This window comes from Lactuca serriola, chromosome 9, assembly GCF_051521515.1.
Source record: "Lactuca serriola cultivar US96UC23 chromosome 9, Lser_US96UC23_V15, whole genome shotgun sequence".
In the NCBI taxonomy this organism is placed as follows: domain Eukaryota; kingdom Viridiplantae; phylum Streptophyta; class Magnoliopsida; order Asterales; family Asteraceae; genus Lactuca; species Lactuca serriola.
Window position 1 is genome coordinate 224,362,613 of NC_136416.1, and position 7,893 is coordinate 224,370,505.

Consider the following 7,893-nt stretch of genomic DNA (forward strand, 5'->3'; position numbering starts at 1 on the left):
AATCCTTGAATTAAACTCTATCTAAAGGTATTTTCTAAAAATATTATCGACGCACGGATCCCGATGCACCCGATTTTGTGTGTTTTTGAGCAATTAATGAATGAACATACAACCCAATGTGGGACCCACTAGACTTGTACGAACCAAAATATCCAGCTCATTCTCACCCCTTACCCACATATTCTTCCTTCATCCTATACTCTATCATATTGCTTAAACTCTTTCTAAATGGTACAAAGCATGGGTTGTGATTTGATAGAAGGTATGGATCATATGAGAGTGTATGTGTGTGTTCATGGCTATAAAAGGGAGCCTTGGATCCTCATGTTCCTCACAAAACTTCCAGCTATCTTCTCTTCCTCTAAAACGTCCCTATCTCTCTCTAAAACCACCTTCCATCTCTTTCCCGGTTTACCACCAAGAACACCCAAAAACCACCATCCTAACACCACCAATTCACCATCATTCTACTACATTAACCCTCCTTATAACCCCTTGTTCATGAACACATACCTAGCCTCCTTACCTCACTGTTTTCCAGATCAAAAGGAGGAAGAGACACGAAGTCAGCCACCACGCTGCCACCCATCGCCACCTCCTGTTTATTTTTTTTTGCTGCCGCTGTAAGTAACGATCACCCCCACCACCATTTTTAATTTGTACGTCCTTTGTGTTTCTCGTTCGTAAACTATCATAAAACAAATACCATAATTTACTTTTTATCATTTTTTTTGTATGATACATACGCGTTGATCACAGGAAGGTGATCAAACCGGGTTAAAATCTTTACAAAACAAGTAGAAACTCCAAACTTGCATTTAAAATAAACACTTTTAGTCCTTCTTCCATTCCAAATTAATTATTTACACCCTCCCTTTGATATTGCTATCAAAATTGGTCCCATCGATTTTGTTTTAAATACATGCCATCGATTTTGATAGTAAGTGATTCAAACATATACCAAACTTGCATTTTCAAATTAATTCAATATAACCATTTCGAAAATCCTTTGCAAATCTAGTCCAAAAGCTTTAAATTCACAACCGATCACTCGAAAAATTGTGAAAATAAGTCCAGATCAATAAATTTTCATTCCATTTATTTACATGGCAACCCTCTCATGGGTTTTATTTACAAAAGAAATCCAACGACAAACATAGAAATTAAATAAATCATTTTAACCTTTATCTGGAAATTATTAACAAACTTAGTCTCATTTAAATTATTTAAATTAGAAGATGGGTCATGTGCTTTAGTTAAAATACCAATTAACCTTTCCCTTATTAATTTAAGTTAATATTTCTAGGAAACTAAATAAATCTTGACGGTTCGTTATCAAAGCGACACTTCTCGGTTTCTCGCATCAAATACTCGAAACAAATCATCAACCACCCTTTAAGGTGAGTGTTACGGCCCCACTTTTACATATTTTCGTGGGGGGGGGGGGGGGGAATACATGTAGTACTTGTATATCTAGTATATATCTATTTTCTAAATACTTTGTTTAAACATACAACACTGCCGTTTTTATGCAATATAATTCACAAAAAAAATATTATTTATCACGCTACTACTTACGGTACGTGTACTAAGTAATATTTACCATACAAAATACACAAAAAAAAATATCATTGTTTTGTGTAAATACTTTACCAGTTTTAGAAATAATTGTTTAAACGCTTACATGTTAAGTAAACAAAATCGTTTTAAACCTCAATACTTTTATATGTTATTTTGTTAAGATAATACGATTAATAAAAATATCATATACGTTCCGACAAAAATTGTGCTAAAACTGTATAGCCGGTTATCAACTTGGTAGTCTAATTATACCTCATACATACATAGAAACATATAAGTTTATATAGTTATAAAAGTATTGTACTCTTCAATGTGTACGCTTATCAAATATACTTGTCAATTACCTGTTTATCCGTATCTATGGTTGTTAAGTTCAACCTTGGCAGATAACTTCATCCGTATATCCGTATGTCTGTTTATGACAAAAATATATAGGTTTATACGTTTATACAAGTTATAGAACTTGTATCTTAGGCTCATACATGTGCTTGTGTACACTATACTAAGTTTTGTCAACTGTTTAAACAAGTATCGTACACTTTATATGTATGATTATCAAATATACTTGTTGTTTATCCGTATCTGCGGTTGTTAAGTTCAACCTTGGCAGATAATTGTATCCGTATATCCGTATGTTTGTTTATCCGTATCTGCGGTTGTGAAGTACAACCTTGGCAGAAAACTTTCTTCGTTACCCGTACAACCATGGATTTGGTTGCTTTCAAACAAAATTTTAAGTATGGAATTACTTATGGAACATAACGTTTTGGCTTCAAAGATTCATTTCAAACACAATTTTAAGTATGGGATTACTTATGGAACATAATGTTTTGGCTTCAAAGATTCATTACAAACACAGTTTTAAGTATGGAATTACTTATGAAACATAACATTTTGGCTTTCAAAGATTCATTAGAAACACAGTTTTACGTATGGGTTTACTTATACAAACTATACATGTTGGCTTTTAAAGACTCATTGCAAACACTGTTTAACTGTTGTTATACATACAAAGATAATACTTTTTAGACTTACTAAAAGTATTACTGCGTTAGCAGAAAACCTGTGACACTCACCAACCTTTGTGTTGACTTTCAAACTTACATGTATTCTTAGGGGATCATCAGACAGGCTTTCAGCAAGAAGATTAGTCGTGGAATGCAGACGATCTAGCTAGCTTATTCCTGTTATTTGTTTATCTGTTAAAGGCAACTATTGTACTATTATTATCTATAAGAACCCTGTATTCAAACTTAATGATGGAATACAAATGCTATTTTGTTTATCGTTGTACTTGTGCTATATATTCAGTTTATCTGTGATCCATGAACTCAGTCCCGCTCCCGGCGTGTTCCGCCTTGGCCGGGGGTGTGACACTCTTGGCCCACCATGGCTTCCTTGTAGTTGTTAGGTTTATCCAAATTTATCAGTGCGATATCACTGATAAACGTATCACCTTCACTTGTTATATGAAAACCATACAACACAGGTAGAACACTAACTCTACTGGAACGTCTTAGAGGTAAGGGCTCATCAACTGGTTCAATAGGAGTCTCATCCTCAGGTTGAGTGCTAGTTGTAGAGGTTCCTTCATCGCTTAACTCTTGAAGCTCTTCAAGGTCAATTTTCCTCCCACTATCCTCTTGGCATATGAGTTCTCTTTCACGAAAGACGCTCATTCACGCTATAAAGACCACGTTCTCACTAGGTCTATAAAAAAAGATAGAAAGGATTTATGTGGGTAGCCGATGAAAGTACAATGCTCACTACGAGGTTCGAGCTTGTCGTGAGTCTCTTGTCCTACGAAAGCCTCGCAACCCAAAACCTTGATATGCGCTAATGAGGGAACCTTCCATGTCCACATTTCGTGAGGTGTTTTTGGCAACCTTCTTAGTTAGGAATAGATTAAGGATATGGGCGGTAGTCTCTAAGGCATACCCCTAGAATGAGATAGGTAACAAAGCTCGACTCATCATGGAACGAACCATGTCGAACAAGGTTCGATTGCGCCTCTAAGCCACACCATTTAGTTGTGGTGTCCTAGGTGCCGTCAGTTGTGAAACAATTCCACATTATTTAAGATAGTTGTGAAACTCAATACTAAGATACTCACCGCCTCGATCAGATCGGAGCATCTTTATCTTCCTGCCCAATTGATTCTCCGCTTCATGTTTAAACTCTTTGAACTTTTCAAAGGTTTCCGACTTGTGCTTAATTAAGTAGATATATCCATATCTGCTATAATCGTCGATAAAGGTTACATAGAAGCGGTTAGCATCCCTTGTGGTGGATCTAAAGGGTCCACATACATCGGTGTGTATGAGATCCAACAAATCCTCACTTCTTTCACAAGTACGGGTGAAAGGTGACTTGGTCATATTTCCAAGCAAACAAGATACTCATGTGTCATCCGAATTTAAGTCAAATGACTCCAGCACTCCATCCTATTGGAGTTGGGCTATGTGCTTCTTGTTGACATGTCCAAGATGACAATGCCACAAGCATGCCTTGTCCAAACCATTGGACGAATCAATATGCAATACATTATTTCCTAAGTTGTCTACAACCATCACATTTTCATATATACCATTACAAGGCAATGCTTCAAAATAAAATTTACCATTATAAAAAGCATTAATATATCCAATTTCATTGTTAAATGAATATCTAAAACCTTGTTTATACAAACCATGAAAAGAAATAATGTTTCTCGCCATTTCTAAAGAGTAGCAACAATCGTTCAAATCTAATACTAACCCATTACTAAGCAATAAAGAATAAACTCCAATCTTGGTGACAGGCGACGATTTCTTATTCCTCACGATCAAGTTCAACTTCCCGTGCTCCACATCCCTACTTCTTCTTAGACCCTGCAATTTAGAATAAATGTGAAAACCACATCCTGTATCAAGGACCCAAGAACTAGTATGTGATGAGTTTTTAGATTGAATAGTGTAAATACCTGAGAAGGTGGGTTTTATCTTCCCATCCTTAATTTCCTACAAGTATTTAGGGCAGCTTCGTTTCTAACTGTCACACCCCCAAACCGGAACGGCAGAAACGTTCGGGGGCGGATGACTTCATGTGGTAGCGTAACAAATGAATACATAGTAAAGAAAGAAATACAACCATCATATATATAATTGAAAGTTTACATTGTTAAAAGGGTACATGTTCAAAACCAATTACAATCTGATGCCAAAATATGAATTTAAACTAGCGCCGCAGCGTCCCTTCTTCAAAAGTTGTTTGTTACTTGTAATTACTGAATCCCTGGGACATACAAGTAGTTTTGAAAGAGTAGATCAGCATTTAAGCTGGTGAGTTTCATAAGTATTAAATGACAATGTTTGTATGAAATGAAATGTTTTGTTTTTGTTTGTTTGTTCCTAGAAAATCCCATATTTTCTACTACCATAAATGTAGTCTTCTATCAAGACCAATGTTTGTTCCTAGAAAATGTATGTACGTATAAAATTTCCAATACGTCTGAAAAACCCCGTAAATCAATGTATTTTTAATACTCCATGTGAGTTTTATAACCATGCTATTGACTAGAAATGCCAATACGCAACGTTCTTCAGGCGTTGGAATGTTCTGACGTTTGTCACCCCAAATGGTGTACTGTAGCTAACAGTCCGGGCGCGGGGTTGTCAAGCCCGTATAGATCTATACACAAACACCATGCTCCCCCTCCAAGGGATTCTGGTATATAATACAGGACTTGAAATATGTACGCGAATGTACATGAAGTTAATGTCTCACAAAACTTAGTATAAAAACAGATTAACGTGTAAAAATGTTCGGTTGTTCTTGTATGTGAGAGTGGATTCTTGAAAATAGTGTTTCTAGTATGTAAAACATTAGTAATTTTCTCGTAAAACTATACCTATTATAGTTTTCTTTAAGTGTGTCTCGTTTGTTTAGAACTCCTTAGAAAATGAATCACTTGATATGAAAGTATAAATTTTTATAGTGTCTAAGATGGACACATATACATGCAGTCTAAGCAGAGTGTTTGATTTATACATATATAACAACATTTTTCATTTCAAAAGATATGATGTTATCGTGATATATTTTGCATACGAAAGTTTCCTTATAATAGTTATAAATCACATATGATTTCCTTCATAAAAAGTGTCTAATGAAACTTTATATAACACACGATAATAATCGTGTGTTTCACTTGTATTCCCCCCCCTCTAAAAGCATATAATAACATTTATAAAACATTTAAAAGTGTGGATTATAGGGGTATGAACTCACTTGAAAGATCGGAAAAAGGCGAGATGAAAACCGAGCAGAACTTCGACTCGAGAAAGCGGATTTTCTCGGGATTCTCGGGAATCTCGGGAGCACAAACGACCTTCGGGACTTGAGCAAGGTAACCGGGGCTTCGGGATATCACTTGCACGGAAAATGAGGCAAAATGCAAGAAAGTTGAGAGGAAAATGAGCCATTTCTTCGGAACCCTCGCATCCCTTTTATAGGGTGTGGGAACCGCCTCGGTACGCTGGGCGTACCCGAGTATGCTGGGCGTACTCGTGCATCACGCATGAGCGCATCCTTGACTGCTTTGCACTCCAGATGGGACGGGTATAGGCTCGCATAGGGCACGACGTGGACGATCCGAGGCCTAGGCCTTGAGTACGCTGGGCGTACTCTGTCACACCCCAAAACCACGAACGACGGAAACGTTCAGGGGTGGAGGACGTCATGTACAGTATCACAACAGTGTAATATAATAAACAAGCAACAACATCATCCATTGCATTATAAGTAAAGTTTAATACATGTGTGTTCTTTCATTGTCATAAGACACCAAAAATATACAATCAAAATAAAAGACGAGACTTGACTGCTCCGTCTTCTCAAAACCTGGCCTCCGTACCTGTCTACTGATGACCTGAGAATACAAGTTATTTTGAAAGCGAGAATCAGCTTTAAAGCTGGTGAATTCATAAGTATATAAGTGTCATTGCCTTGTTTGTGAAAATATGTTATGAAGGCCATGTAAAACGTTAAATGAAAATGTTGAAGTACGTATGAAAAATCCTAGAAAATCGCTTATTTTCTATCAGTTTGAGATGTAGTCTTCTACCAAGACCCGAATGTTTTGTAAGTATGAAGTGTAGTCTTCTACCAAGACCCGAATGTTCTGTTTGTAAAATGATAGTTTTTCCTTTGTATTGACTAGTACTAAAAGTGCTTAGTCTAACTCATCGTTTATGTGAATGTATCACAAAATAAAGTAAACAGGAAAATGTACTACTGTAAGTGTTGTCACTGGGTACTAGAACCAAAACAACATCGCATTAAGCGAAATGTATAACCTAATGAACATCCGAAGATTATCCAATTGTCCTCTGTAGTAGCAGCAGGTGGGTGGAAGGGTTAGTCCCAAATCGATCTACCTAATATAAGTAGTAACCTTAGACCTCCGTAGATGGTCATCGACCACTGGTGCTAATCAGTGGGGTTCGGAATGGTAAGTCTCGCCGAGCTATCCCATTGAACCGAGAGAGGAAAGACAATTTACACAGTAAGTACTAATAAATCATCCTCATAGTCCTAAGTACAAGTATCCAGGTAAGTGAATACAGGATAATGCACCTATGTAAAAGTGTTCCTGTATGGTATTCATGTATGTGTGTCCATGTAACAGGTAAGTATATGTAAACATATTCATGTATCAGGTAAACCTCTGTAAGTACTCATGTATCAGGTAATGTACTAGTATAGACTCATGAATGAACTGACTCTTGTGTGATTCCTTGTAATAGAAGTAATGTTTGATATCTTCAAATTATCCCTATGATAATTTACTGTAATATAACTGGTTGATCATGTAGGTTTGTACACTCTTACTACTCAAGGGTGTGGGAAACTAAATGAAAGATGTAAACTATAACATCAATACATATATAAGAATATAAGTGTATATGCATAGTTTAGTTCAAGAATGAAAAATGGTTTTTGTAAGACATCTTATGGGTTTTGAACAATAATTAACAATGAATTGATTTCATTTTAATAAACATTTCAAAGGTAAAACATTTGGTAACAATGTGCTTTTAAGATGTAAAACCATTTCATGCATCACATTTTGTAGCATGTGAAATCTGTTAAATGACAAACACAGTTATAAAATACATATCAATGATTTAATAACACGTTTGTTTTCTACTTGTATCCCCCCATTAAAGCATTTAAAATCATTTAAAATATTGATTAGGGGTATGAACTCACCTGTAGTTGGTGATTGGGATGAACTGAACGGTATAGGATGGCTAGGTGTCAAGCGAGGAC

At 36.1% G+C, this 7,893-nt stretch overlaps 1 long non-coding RNA gene across 1 annotated transcript; it reads left to right on the top strand.

Annotated features, from left to right (window-relative positions):
- The first annotated feature begins 208 nt into the window (after positions 1–208).
- LOC145073670 (uncharacterized) lies at positions 209–2,838 on the top strand. Its single transcript, XR_013691487.1, has 3 exons — positions 209–623; positions 1,307–1,400; positions 2,698–2,838. It is a non-coding gene; the product is annotated as an uncharacterized LOC145073670 (long non-coding RNA).
- The last annotated feature ends 5,055 nt before the right edge of the window (positions 2,839–7,893 follow it).